This window comes from Bison bison, unplaced genomic scaffold (genome assembly GCF_000754665.1).
Source record: "Bison bison bison isolate TAMUID 2011002044 unplaced genomic scaffold, Bison_UMD1.0 scf7180017864498, whole genome shotgun sequence".
In the NCBI taxonomy this organism is placed as follows: Eukaryota; Metazoa; Chordata; class Mammalia; order Artiodactyla; family Bovidae; genus Bison; species Bison bison.
In genome coordinates, this window is record NW_011495057.1 from 6,207,820 (window position 1) to 6,223,255 (window position 15,436).

At 42.0% G+C, this 15,436-nt stretch overlaps 1 protein-coding gene across 2 annotated transcripts in view; it reads right to left on the reverse strand.

Annotated features, from left to right (window-relative positions):
• CHST9 (carbohydrate (N-acetylgalactosamine 4-0) sulfotransferase 9) overlaps nt 1–15,436 on the reverse strand; it is a 280,265-nt gene that overhangs the window by 11,598 nt on the left and 253,231 nt on the right. The window lies entirely within an intron of this gene.

Sequence of the window (15,436 nt, forward strand, 5' to 3'; positions counted from 1 at the left end):
AGGAAGACTGTAAGCCATAAACTCACAGCAAAGCAGGACAGAGAAACAAGAGAATAGAGTGGGTTACCTAAGGAGGGGGTCAGAGTGAACAAATCACGGACAAAACAAAGTGATGATCGATCTGTTTCAGTGGACGGTAGTATGGATGGTCTTATCTCTCCACGCGTTGTGCTTATGCGCATGCTCGGTCGCCTCCGATTCTTCACAACCTCAAGGAGTGTATCCCTCCAGGCTCCTCTGTCCATGGAATTCTCCAGGCAAGAATACTGGAGTGGGTTGCCATTTCCTACTCTAGGAGATCTTCCTGACTCAGGGATGGAACCTGAGTCGCTTGCATTGGAAGCAGTATTCTTTACCACTGTGCCACCGGGGAAGCCCTGATCTCTTCAGGTATTAAGATAAACTTTATCACCTTCATTTTAAGAATATTATTTCATTAATGATAATATTTGAAGCTTTTTTGGAGGTTTCCAAAAGACGTAGTTTCTCCTGAGTATGACAATTTGATTCAAGATGTCATTGAAATGGCTGCTACGACGTATCAATGGCCATAGACAACTCCTTTGGTCTCCCTTTCTTCTCAAGGCCAGGTGTGAGCGGCACTAGTCCGGATCATTTAGTCTGAGGCTGGGGGCTTTCAGTCGGAAATACTTCATCCTCCAGAGCTGGTACGGAAGGAGCTCCTGCTGGACTGCGAGGATCACGGAGGGGCGCCTGCCCCCTACAGCCCAGCCTTGGTAACTGCAACTGTTCGAACGGAGCCGTGGGGAGTGAAGAGGTGGGGAAGGAGAAACTGGGGACAGTCCAACCCTTCCTGTTCCTTTCCTTAGACAGAGCCCCAGACCAGGGAAGCAGCATTTACCTGGGGAACTGTTTCTTCTCCACCCACTACAGAGCCACTTGAGCCCGGGGACAGCAATGCCCACTGGCAAATAGCAGTGACACCAGCAGGGCTGGTGATGACGTCCAACCACACTCCTCTTATATGGAGACACTGATGGACAGGATTCTGCCTAACCTACTTACAGAGACACCGCTCTCATCAAGCAAACAGGCGAGCATAATTCTCTAAAGGTCCTTCATACACTGCATCCTTGCCCCCCTCCCCTTGCTATGATTCTATAATCTGTTTCTTGGAAGGAATAAACACGTGTTGACATACCTTGTTCAGAAACAACATCACAGTCTATTAACTCCATTATTCCCCATGCCAGAGAATACTGCTCAGGGCAGGAGGAAGGAGGTCTCAGGCTTCACACTGGGGATTTTCTTGGGCCCTCCCATAACTGTAGCCACTAACAACTAGACTATAGCCAATACTGTAACAGGATGAAAGTGGATGGGTGAGCATCACTCACTTGTGAAACCCACAGAAAAGGCGGGCACTTCTGGACCAGTTATCAGACCCAGGGGAAGACTCCCTTGCATTACCTGAGACTCATATATTGAGATTCCTAGGTCCAGACCATGCTCCCTCTTGAGCAAGGGAGCACGATATATCTATATATTTGATATATTTATACCAAGTGGCAGGGAGACTGTGAGAGCTCCAGTCTCCTTTAGCTACACTGTACCTGCTAGACCAAGGGAAAGGATGGGTGGGGAGGGTGGTTTGGGGATGAATATTGTCAGAGGGCTTCACCTGTGTCACGTGCTGCTCAAACAAGTGTATCCTCCCCCAACTCTGTCAGGTGGTTATGCTCACATTCCCATGAGACTTACTCAGTATCTTACAGCTGGCAACTCCTAGAGCTAAGGTTAAGATCCAGGCTTGTCTGACTCTTCCGTTTGTCATCATACAGCACATGTTTACCCCACAAGGCTCTCAGTGCCACCACGTCTTTATTTAGAAGATGATGGAATTTCCTTGCTCTGAGATTCAACTGAATATTATCTTTTGTACTGAGCTACCCTAAGGTGGCTAGATGTATCTATGTCAGCTTCAAATAGACTGAACAGTGGACATCGCCAAGCCTTTGATTGCTTCTCTTCTCCAATTTGAATTAGATAAGTTGGGTACCAAGAACTGATGCTCTACTGGACAGTCCCAAATAATTAGCTTGATTGAGCGGGTCCTGGGCTCTTGCTTCTAGAATATCACGATGTAACCATGATGCTGCCTGGACTTTGGGGTTTCCTTTTATGCTGCATAAAGCACACAGAGATATTGATCATCTGCTTAGCTTTTATGTCTCAGAACGAAGCTTCTTATCTTCACAGCATCTTTATTTCCTTTTCTGCTTCTACACTCCTGTTAGACACACCTATCCAGGCTTGGTGGTTTTGGAGGGGTTATGTCTTCACTCCATCCCTGGTGGCCTTGTTAAGAAAACTTACTTTATATTATTACAGCATTTCAGCGACTGTAAGTCTGGGAAAACTGTAAGTCTGGGAAAACTCATCATGGGCACTGCTGAGCTGTGTGCCTGGATCAGGGATAAAAGGAGGAAAACAGAAGGTATCTTTCAATTCCTGGTAGACTCCCAGTGACAAGTGAACCTGGTCCCCATGGTTTTTATTGAGACACTGGCTCTATGATGCCGTCTCCATTAGGATTTATACGTTGGGGATAAATGTCCACTTCTTGCCACGAGTAAAGGGATGCCTGAGTGTTGAGCTGCAGCATCTTCTACCTCCCCAGACCCATTAGCAGGATCGTCTCTACTCCGGACCCCAGCATAGAACTCATTTTCAGTAAAGTCTAGTTTCCATGTTCTAAGTTGGTAATTTATCAGATGGTTGGCCCCAAAGACAGAAACCGTAAGAGTTTTGTGTATTGCATTTTGGTTATTTCCTGGGGGTCCTATTGCCCTCCAGGCGGTGGTCTGCAAGGTAACTGCTATCATTCTGCTCTACTAATCTCCTCTCTTACCTACATCCAATTACTTTCCTGTTGGATGTCTTCTTTAAGGTATTTCCAGCTCCCAGCCCCGCGTGGTTACAGAATGAGGAAGATAACCATGGAGGCCCACAGGGCCCCAGAGCACTTTGCACAAAACCCCTGAGAGCCAAGGTAGGTTGTGAGACACACATTTCACACCCCTTCAGCCAGACAACTTGTGAAATGGGACGGAGACCAGACTTAGTAAATTTTTATCCTTTTCATGCTTTACTGGTAACTTTCAGTTGACCTTAAACCAGTACTTTCTACCAAATCAATCTCCCTCACTGGAATAGGACAGCTAACCAATCAACCCGGGATAGTTGACTCAGCCTCCCCAGAGTAAGAGAGATAATGACGCTGATTTTATGGAGTCATGAAAAATAAATGGGACAAATACACAATGCTTGCCATGTACATATTAAGGCTGAGAAGTGATCTGGCATGTGGTATATACTCATTAAATGTGATTTTTAACCACGAATCGTCTTCCTGCAGTAACCCTGGGGACCTTGCATGAATCCCTGTCTCAGGTTGTTAATTTGCTTCCCACTCCCAGACACCAAACTCTTCATTTTTTCTCTAAACTGTTCATCCCACTATCAGTGTATCACCTGTGTGTGTGTGCTCAGTTGTGTATGACTCTTGCAACCTCATGGACTGTGGCCCACCAGGCTCCTCTGTCCATGGGATTTCCCAGGCAAGAATACTGGAGTGGGTTGCCATTTCCTCCTCCAAGGGATCCTTCTGACCCAAGAATCAAACCTGTGTCTCCTGTGTCTCTTGCACTGGAAGGCAAATTCTTTACCTTGGCCATATATTTTTTTTTTTTTCACACCCAGACTATCGGCATAGCCTGCTGGCAGAATTAAGTGATGCATTCATTTGATGAATGCTTATTATAATCATTTAATATGTGCCCTGTTTAATGGCACTGGGGACAGAGGACCAGACAACTCTGACAAGGGTCCTGTTCTTAGGATACTTATATTCTTGTGAGTGAAGGCAGATAATGAACAGATAAATGAACAAAAGTTTTGATGATGATATGCGTGATGTAAAATAAACACTGAAACAGAGATTGTGGTAGAGCATGGGAGGCAGTAGAGTGGAGAGACTCCATGAACTAGGGCTCTAGGGTCTGGATCTATTTGTGGAGAAGCTGCTCGAGGTGGGATCTGAATGACAAGAAGAAACCCCAGATCTGGGAGCCGAGCACTGCAGGCAGGGTCAGTGAGGGCAAAGGTCCTCCAAATAGGAACGAGCCTGGTCAGGCAAAGGGACAGAGGGCAGGCCAGCGTGGTTGTTGTGTAAGTGAGAAGGGCCCAGGCTTCCCTGGTGGCTCAGTGGGAAAGAACCCGCTCCACCAATGCAGGAGACCCGGGTTCGATCCCCGGTCCGGGAAGATCCCACATGCTGAGGAGCAACTGAGCGCATGTGCCACAGCTATTGAGCTTGTACTCTAGAGCCCAGGAGCTGCAACTACTGAAGCCTGACCCCCTAGAGCCTGTGCTCCTGCAACAAGAGGAGCCACCGGGATGAGAAGCCCTCACACTGTAATTAGAGCGTAGCCCCCTTGCCACAACTGGAGATAAGCCTGCACAGCAACGAAGACCCAGCTCAGAAACAAATAAATAAATAAATAAATATATTTTAAATTAAGGGCTCAAGAACACAAGATAAAATCAAAGAGGAAGGCAGGATCACATGCCATAGGAACACCAGGTCAAGGAGAATTTAGGATTTAGGTCATGGAAAGGAAGTAGGATTTTATCAGAGGTGTACTATGAGCCATTGGAAGTTTTAGATAGGAGGATAACATGATGTGATGGACAGTGCATGAAGCTCAGTCTGCTGGCCAAGTGGAGAATGGACTGGGGGCTGCAGAGTGGAAGCAGAGTAGCTTGGAGAAAGGTTGGTAGCTGCTCAGAGCTGATGGAGTCAAAAGGAAAATACAGGATATAGTTTCAAAATCCTACATTGATTTTCCTAATTTTCTCAACTCCAAAATTTTCAGTGTCACCACATTATATTTCCTGCTGAATCAAACCTGAGAAACTTTGGTTTTCAAGGTTCTCCCCGATCCTTCCCTGGCCACTTTTCATGGCTTGTTGACTTCACCAAACTCTCACGCTGCCTGCTTTGTGTAGTTAATAAGCAAGGGAGTAATAACACACTCTCTGTGCAGCATTGATGGTGTGTTCATCTTCTCTTTCAAGGCATAAGTTCCCTTTAGAACAGGCTCTCTGCTGATCCTTCCCTCTACATCCTCCATCATATTTAGCACTGCTCTAAATGCAGGGTATGTGTGGAAACTGCTTACTGATTGATGAAAAACACACATCACAAGCATTCGTTTCTTCAGGATTTCTCTCGTATGAACAGGGGTGATTATCTGTCAATATTCATTGCACCATTGAGCCAATATGCAACACATGAATCATCTCGGAGATCAGCAGATGAAGCTTTCTTGTAATCTTTCCATTTTGCTGAGATAATTTCACTTGCTTCGGAGTTTATGAGGCCATAAGTGGCTCCCATCTGTTGATGAACATATTTCTAAGAGTCATTTAGTCTCAAGTATGAAATACTTGAGGGGAATTAAATAGTAACTTTTATATAAAGTGTCATCTCAGTAACAGAACCAAGATTGGAAGCATGTGTTCAATTTTGGTCTTTCATTTTCAAAGCTTTCGGTCAGGCAAAGAATTAATTTCATTTGTTTACAGAGCAGATTATGCCTAATAAAATCTATTTTGTTTATGGTCACATTTTAGACAATCCATTGCCTTAGCAAATGAGAGAAATCTGATTGGCTAATTAGTCAACATAGTAAATTTCATTATTCCACATACACAGAACATTGGCCTAATTGAATTATCCAGTAATAGTATGAAGGATATATTTCCTTTTAATACATTTTGAGCAAGGCTCATACCAGTGATGAAATAGTGAAGAATCTTGTTTATTCCATCCTTGTTTTGATGATCAACCACAGAATATAACATAAGACTTCTGTGGATAATAACTTTTTCCATATTAAGGGAAATAAAGCAAGGTAGCAGCTTTCACTGGGATCCTTACTGGTACTCTGAATTTTCACCAATTGTCTGTGCATCTTTTCTTTCCTGGAAACTTGTTCTTTGGTAAGTGCTACTTTACAAAAGAAAGTTTCAATAGAATTAGTTTTAATTTATGCATTATCAAAGAGATAGTTTTGATCACGTGCTCTAGTTATAGGTAGAAAAACTATCTCAGATACTTTCTTTCACTCCTGAGGTTCTGATGAGGACTATCTCCTCAGCAAAATACAGAGACCCATAAAAGTCTATAAACAATATCAGAGTTGCCCATGGGATCTGCCGTGAGGGGCCAAAACCATTTATATAACATGGATTCTACAGAATTTGCATTGTATTAATGACACTACTAATTATTTTTTTCTTTCTGGGCTTATAGAAATATTTATTGTGGTCAAATGTTGTAAATAGTGAAGTTCAAACTGATAAAGACAAAAAAGGATCGTAATTTGTAAATACAAAGGAAACAGCCATTTTAGCATCATTATAGAGAACAGAGCTCAACTTAAGCTATCTATAAACATTATCTTTAATCTATATACATTATAGAAAATTTCTGATTCCTTGATCACTATTTATTTCTTAAAATACATCTTTATGTACACAAACATTTTATTCAAAATGATGACTACTTAAGTGCCTCTTTCACACAATTTCAGAATATATCAAGTTTTCACTTGAGTCCTTCATTCAGTGGTTTATCATGAGAAGAAAGAATAATATGGATAACATAGTTTAAAGGTAGATTTAAAAAATGTTGTATATGAGAATGTATACTCAAACATGATGACAGATAGACTCTTTGGCCCATCTGATCCTAGTTTTAACCCAAGAAGTAAGAGACTTTCTGCAGGGAGGAGGTGTTTTGAGTTTCTGAATGTTGATGGGTCTCCACTACCTGCTCCTGACTTGTAGAACGTGGTTACGGAGGTTAGTTGCTATGTGTTGAGGAAAATCCCAAATGATGGTGCAGACCATTTGGCTCATAACATCTGCTGAGCTGAAAAACTGCAGTTACCCAGTAAAACTCATCTTCAGGTATGTGTGTGCATGCTCAGTCGCTTTAGTTGTGTCCAACTCTTTGTGACCCCATGGACTGTAGCCTGCCAGGCTCCTCGTCCATGGGATTCCCCAGGCAAGAATACTGGAGTGGGTTGGCATGACCTCCTCCAGGGGATCTTCCCTACCCAGGGATTGAACTCGAGTGTCCTGTGTCTCTGACATTGCAGGCAGATTCTTTACCCAGTGAGTCATCTGGGAAGCCCCCATCTTCAGGTGCTAACAAATAGGAGGGGGTATGATTAGAAAACTCAAAACAGAGGAGGAAAAACAGGAGAAACAGATTGACTAGAAATCCCTTGTGGAATCAGTTTCCCTGGACTGCTTAGTGATAGCAACTTAGGTGGTAAGATTCATTTACACTAGATGGTAAACTCACTGTTTTCATCCTTTTTAATAGGAGCAACATTTCCAGCAGTTTCAGAATCCATATTTTCTCACATGATTACATAGACAGTAACACATTATGACTAGCAGTGAAAACCTTATGAAACAGTTTTCAGAAGTAAAGTACTTTTCTGGAAAACTGAAGAGTAAGAGAAGATTTCATAGTTGTTAAGAATACACGCTTCTATTTTAATTCTTGTTTTATGTCCATGATAGTTTGGTCTGGGCTCCGCTGAGGAAAATTGCCAATGGGCAACAGATTATCCCAATGTACACCTTTCTTTTTTTTTAGCTTTAATCTCTTTTCAGGTGACAAATAACTTTTCTCTTAGACTAGATCATTTGATTTTTTCACTTAATTAAAAAAGTAATTTAATGCTCATCAGGAGTCCCAAAGTATGTGCTCATCTTGATAGTTAAAGCATTTAAAAAGAAGCTTTTTAAAAAAGATCTACCACACCATAAATATCTGTGTTCTAGAATCTCAACACCAATTGCTTCAGTACTGGTGTTAAAATTGGAGTACTGCTTAGGGTGGTCATACGTGGAATCATCTAATTAATAGAACTTTCAGAACAAGTAATAGGACAGCACAATAGCAAAAAGAAAGGATTTCAGAATGCGATCCATCCACATAGATTCAGACTCCAGCTCTACCACTCATCATCTGTGTGCTTTTAACTAAAGACACTTAAAGCAGCAGAGAACAGCGGCTGGTGCTTACATGGTTGGGTTGGATTGCCAGCTCCCATCCTTGATCTCAGGCAAGCCTCTCAACTTCACTAATTTTGACTCCTTGAATTTGTACCTGCCTTCCAAGGTCACTGCTGTGAGGTTTAAATGAGAGAATTTTATGTATAATACCTATGCATAGGAAGTTCATTAAACACTTGGTAATCATATTACTAACTAACACTGTCTTCAATTGTGTCCAACTCTCTGTGATTCCACGGACTGTAGCCCACCAGGTGCCTCTGTCCATGGGATTCTTCAAGCAAGAATACTGGAGTGGGCTGCCATTTCTTCCTCCAGGGGATCTTCCTGACTTCCACATCTCTTGCATCTCCTGCATTGCCAGGCAAATTTTTTTTTACCACTATCACTACCCGGGAAGCCTAATAATTATGTTAACCATTGTTATTATTCATTTAGTGCTAAGCATGGCAGGACCTGAAAAAGTACTAAATCTTTCAAGGGTGTTTCCACCTGTCGAGAAAGGAGATTAAAATACTCATCATCCTAGGCTTGCTATGACAAATAAACAAGTTACTGGAGCAATTCTTGGTCACAATTATACAGAAACAATCTAAGTGTGAATGATCTCGAGTGAGAACAGGTGAGTGAGAATTATCTCATATCTGGATTGCTAATAGTTCTCGCAGTGTCGCTAATAAACTGTTTTCCTTATTCCAATCAGTATTTTTTCTATGGGTTTTCATGCTTTTAAAACACCTGAGGGCTGTCTTCTCCTCCCTCTGTTTGTCTTGACAATATAGTTCCAAAGACTATATTGTCTTTTTCCACTAGACATCCTTACGTAGTGCTTTAACTTTCTCGGCTTCCAATAAAAGAGGTGAGTGCAAGCCCTTTGACATTTACACCTGGGTATCTTCCTGATGTGAAGCCTTGTGACCTTTCGTACAGCACGTCTTTCATAAATGCTTCTTTGTTAACCATTAGTGCACCACTTTTGGATAATTTCAGTCTTGCTTTCAGGTATTTTAAAAAAGACTCATACATTGAATGGTTTTTTAAAAGCACAACTTCCAATTCTAGAAGGCAATCTTAGAAGAGAATGAGGGGAATGGGATCTTTACCTGTTTCATTAGCACTGAACCTGCCAAGAGAGACGCTCTGTAGGTCAAAGTTGTCTCCTTGAGTGCATGGCCATTTTGATAAGAATAGTGCAAGGTAATGTAATCCCACTTTAAATTTAGAAGTTGTAAAGTTCACACGACACTGAAAAGAAGCAGCAGTGAACGACGGTGCCATGCTTACAGTCGAGAAAAAAATCTCAGGGGCCAAGTCTTGATTCAAGCAAATGTTCAGTGTTCTCCAGGCGGTTATGGGATGTGGAAATAAAGGTGGGGTCCCCTTGCTCTTTGATTCTTGTATTCCCCGACTGTGTGACCATCATTTGTACAGACTATGGGCAGCCTTAGCTGCGCCTTCTGTTTTTGGTTTAGAGTCCTGACATGGGAGGCAAAGGACAATGCCTGGTTTCTGCCTTATAAGAGTCAGTGTAGTCTGCCTGCATCCAGCAGTCCCTCTGGTTTCTAGGATAATAAATTACTGAGTGAAAGAATTGACATTCAACCAGCAATTGGTCAGCAATTGTTCAAGTTCTAATCGTGAGCACAGAAATGAGCCAAACATGATTTCTTTCCTTTGGTGCAATACTGTTTCATTACAAAATCACATAGGAATATCCATAATTAGAATATAGAGTAGAAAATGCAAGGACCTATGCCAAAGGGGCAGAAAAATAACAGGAACACGGAAGAAGGAAAGATTACTCTAAGCCCTGAGATGAGGAAAGCTTCATGGAAGAGATGATATGGGTATGAGGTGCTGGAATATGAGTAAATGTTGTACCTGCAAAGAAAAGGGTAGGTATATTGGTGGAACAACTTTAAATAGGGCACGTTAGCCTGGCGGGTTATAGTCCATGGGTTCACAAAAAGTTGGACATGACTGAAGCAACCTAGGACACACGCATGCACATTAGCTCTATACACAGGAGAAGAAGCTCTATACACAGGGAAGTAAGTCCAGGGAGGCAAGGGGCATGCTCTCCAAAGCAGATCACAGGGCCATGGATAGGATTTTATCCTATAGATGACAGGTGAGTGGGTTTCATCTTGGCTTTTTATTGGAATAACATGTTGAGTTTTAAGTTGTAGATGTCTGATTGATATCATATCAATAACATTTATGGGGCCTAGAGCGGGAGGATGAATGGAGGCCCATGCACTGTATGTCTAAATATTCAAAAGTTTTAAAGTAAGTGATACTCAAGACCCTGCCTTTGTTTTTATCCAGGGTCTGCAGTCTGTCCCAAAAGATCACTTGGGCTTGGAGGCTAAAGAAGCTCCCTCTCCCTGAGGACTACCCTTCCACAGGGGTCTGAGTGGTCCTTCAGGAGGAGAGTGGGGCAGAAACTGGACTCAGCTGGGGACTCCTAGGCAGCGTCTGGATCTGTTCCCACCAAGGACAGGATGACGCAGGAAAGCTCATTAGGTTCTGGGAAGGGCAAGTTCCCTCACTTCATGTCTCACTTTTCTGACCTGGGAGTGTCAGGCAGCTCTAAGTACCACCCAGAACTATACCGCCCACTGCACCCACCTCCCAAGCAGAGGCGAGGGCGGAAGTACCATTATGGGAGGATCGCTGTCTGCCTATACATCCTCCCACTTCTGGGGGGTTGGGGGTGGGGTGGCTACCTGGAAACCGAACCAGCCTTTCTGTTTCTCTGGTTTCAAAGGGCACAGGCTAGACATTGTCATACTGAGTGAAGCAAGTCAAACAGAGAAAGACAAACATCATATGACATTACTTATATGTGGAATCTAAAAAAAATGGTACAAGTGAACTTATTTACAAAAGCAGAAACAGAGTCTCAGATGTAGACCACAAACTAATGGTTGTCAGGCGGGTAAGGGGAGGGAAGGGGTAAATTAGGAGACTGGGATTGCCACATACACTCTGCTATGTATAAAACAGATAAGTAATAGGACCTATTGTAGCACAAGGAACTTGACTCAATACTCTGTAATGACCTATATGGAAAAACAATCTAAAAAAGAGGGGATATATGTATACCTATAGCTGATTCACTTTGTCGTACAGCTGAAACTAACACAACATTGTAAACCAACTATACTTCAGTAGAAGTAAGAATCTGCCTGCAACGCAGGAGACCCAGGTTCGATTCCTGGGTCGGGTTTGATCCCTGGGAGAAGGGAATGGCAACCCACTCCAGTATTCTTGTTGGGAGGATCCTATGGATAGAGGTGCCTGGGAGGCTACAGTCCATGGGGTCAAAAAGACTCTGACACAACTGAGAAACAAAGCAAAATAAAAAAAAAAGTATTAATTCGCCAAAGGTTCTAATGATCTACTATCCAAAAGGCACAAACAGAAAGTATTCTATTTACTACAAGTTTCAATTGCCTACTAAATAAAAAGGCAATTTTTAAATCTTAAGTCAAAAGGTTTTATTATTCCCATTCTGGTACTGACCATTTGCTACTTTGATTTGGAAGGTATTCTGGGTAGTATTCTAAGGTATTATCTTTAATCTACCATATTATGGTAGACTACCAAAATTATGGGGAAATCTACAGATTTCATCTCTACAAGGTGCATTTTTCAGAGAGAAAATCATGGCATCATTGAACTGCCAAAGGGACAGCTGAAAAAAAAAAATGGGTCATGCATTCATCTCATTCTGCCAAGCGGTTCACTGCTCATTTTTGTCCTCTTCTCGTAAACAAGCTGCGTTAACAAGTTACTTGAAAAAAGCATACTAATTTCCCCAGTGAATTACACAGGAAAGAATCCAGCGTTCCCTCCAGAGAACTCAAATAGCTGTTTGTTCTCTGAGCTCAGGTGTGGTAAAATAGCCATGGGCTAAAAATGCATGCTGGATATTAGCCAGCAGGCTAGAACTTTCCCTCTGCTCCAGTCCTGATTTCTCACGTCGGTGTGCAGCTTGGAGATTGCTTAATGGGGAAAAAAAATAAAAAACAAAAAACCAACAACAGGACTTGATTTTCAATTTCAATTTAATTACACAATCTATAGTGCCTAGTGGGGAAGGATTTCGGGGCAAGATTAACACACACCAGTGTTCCATTTTACATTCCTTTCTGATAAAGAACTCTGTATTGATTAGCCAAAGTGAGTATATAGACATGTTTTACAAGAGTCAAATTCTTTGGGTATCAGAAGGGGAGTGTGGATGAAGAAGGACAAACTTCCAGTTATAAAGCAAATAAGTCTTGGGCTGCAATGGACAGCACAGTGATTATAGTCAATCCTATCATACTGTGTGTTTGAAAGTTGCTAAGAGAGTAAACTCTGGGAGTTGGTGATGGATAGGGAAGCCTGGCGTGCTGCAGTCCATGGGGTCACAAAGAGTCAGACACAACTGAGCGACTGAACCGAAGAGCATAAATTTTAAAAGTCATCACAAGAAAAAAAAATGGTTTGTAACTTTGGATGGTGACAGATGGGAACTAGACTTACTGTGGAGATCACTTCAGAGAATAAACAAATACGGAATCATTATGTTTTGTATATACTATACAGACTAATGTATGTAATCAGTATATTGTTAATATACTAATTATAACTAATATATGTAACTAATATAATGTTATATATCAAGTATACCTCAATTTAAAAATAATTAAAAAGGAAGTGACTTCATTTTAGCCCAAGAATACTGGACTGAGTAGACTATCCCTTCTCCAGCGGATCTTCCCGACCCAGGAATGGAGCCAGGCAGGGTCTCCTGTGTTGCAGGCAGATTCTTTAACAGCTGAGCTACCAGGGAAGCCCAACTAATATAATATACCTAACTAATATAATGTTATATGTCAATTATACCTCAACTTAAAAATAATTTAAAAAGAAATGATTTCATTTTGTGGCTCTTTGCCAGACTTTAGATAAATTAAAGTATAAGATGGCTTTTATAAGAGGTATAAGATAAATTAGAGGTATAAGGCCTTCCTTGATAGCTCAGTTGGTAAAGAATCTGCCCGCAATGCAGGAGACCCCTTGCTGGGTTGGGAAGATCCCCTGGAGAAGGTAAAGGCTACCCACTCCAGTATTCTGGCCTGGAGAATTCCATGGACTGTATAGTCCATGGGGTTGCAAAGAGTCGGACACGACTGAGTGACTTTCACTTTTCAAGATGCCTTTTAGAATTATATTCCCAGTGCATTCTTTTTTGTTGTTTATTTTGTTCTTTTTTTTAAAATTACTTTTAATTGGAGAATAATTGCTTTACAATGTTATGTTGGTTTCTGCCATACAACAGCGTGAATCAGCCATAAGTACACATACAACCCCTCTCTCTTGAGCCTCCTTCCCACCTCTGACTCCACCCCTCTATATGGTCACAGAGCACTCCTGGTGTATTCTTGAGAGTGGGGAGCACCTCCCTATGTGCAAGAAGAAAGAACAGAAATTCCATTGTAGCATCAGAAATACCAGCTGGCAGACACTGATTGAACAATACACCTATCTGTCCTGAAAATGACTATATAACTAATACACTCAAGACCCTTACCTCTGAAGACTAAAGAATTTCACTCTTTTACTGGAACCGGGAGACATGATGCTTTTATCTGGCACCAAATCCATGTTTAAGATTATGAGTAAATATTTGATGTTCTATTCTAGTATCTACATCCTCGATTAGTTTAGCCAAGGGTACAAAAGAAAGAAAATACAGGAAATGAAAATCTACCCCTGAGAAGTAGTCTTAATATATTTCTTGACCAACTGTTTTACCTTGTTAATAAAGAAAACAGTTCTAAGGAAAAATGTTCCCTTTGTGACTTAAATAAACAAAACGGTAATAATGAACTTGACTGGTTAACTGTTGCTCAACCTCACCAAGCCACTTGAGTATATACAAACAACTGAAATACAATGCTAAAGACACTAAGCTCAATAGGCAAATAAATATTTGAAACGACTAACTGACTTTAACATTACATGGGGATGGCATTTTCAAGTTTTTAAGATGGCTGAGACTGAGTCAGTATTTACAGCTCTATTCAAAAGCAAAATGGTGCCCAATAAGCATTACATTTTGCCTACTGAATTTGCAAGATAGGAGGTCAGTCACAAGGAAGGACAATTTTTAAAGCCTGGTGAATTACAGGACGTCTGGCACAGATTAGGTAGAGCTAGGGAGAAGGCAATGGCACCCCACTCCAGTACTCTTGCCTGGAAAATCCCATGGATGGAGGAGCCTAGTAGGCTGCAGTCTATGGGGTCGCTAAGAGTCAGACATGACTGAGCAACTTCACTTTCACTTTCCACTTTCATGCATTGGAGAAGGAAATGGCAACCCACTGCAGTGTTCTTGCCTGGAGAATCCCATGGATGGAGAAGCCTGGTAGGCTGCAGTCCAGGGGTAGCACAGAGTCGGACACGACTGAAGCGACTTAGCAGCAGCAGCGGCAGCAGGTAGAGCTAGAACTTAATTTGGTTGGAATGCCAATGGGAACCAGAATTGGAATTTATTTTGAAGTCCGTTAGGAGGAGACGTTGAAAAATGTACCCTTGACTGGTATAAATGCAGATGAACCATTCTTCCCCTTGACAAGGATGAGGTGACAACAACAAGACTTGGAGATGTGTGTCTATGAATGAAAGCTGTGTGTGTTTTGCCGCAGGCCAGTGGCTGCGTCCCCTGGGTCTAGTGGCAGCACTGGGAAACACTGCAGCCAGATTGGCCCATGGGAAGAGGGTGGGGGGGGGCAAGCCTGGCCAAACTTGGTTTGGATCTATGGCTGCATGTCTTAAACCCCTTAAGCTGTTGTACAGAATGACTCCATCTCCTGGTAAATATAAAAAAATTAATCAAAAAAAGACTGGATAAGAAAACAGTGAAGCAGGCAGGAGGACACTAGCTACATGTGGGTAGAAATCAGAGACCAGATAGAAAACCAACTTGTACGTTTCTGCGGCTAAGGCTTTAGTTCTTAACTGTTGGGGAGGGAATGACTGGATGAATTAGAACTTGAGAAAATCACTGAGGACAGTCACCTTAGTTAAGGGAGAAGTAGATAAAAGTATCTCTTTGCAGCCATGATAGAATCAATGCAGAGGTCATGACATGCTCTGAGGGCTGCTTACATCAGAGCTGGCAGAGTCCATCCTTGGGAAAGATGGTGTGGAGGGGAGGAACGAGGTGGGGGAGACAGGAAAGTGCACGATCACCCATATATGATCAATTTATTTGTTCTCAGAACCAATAAGGTGTATTGCTCATACCCAATAACTA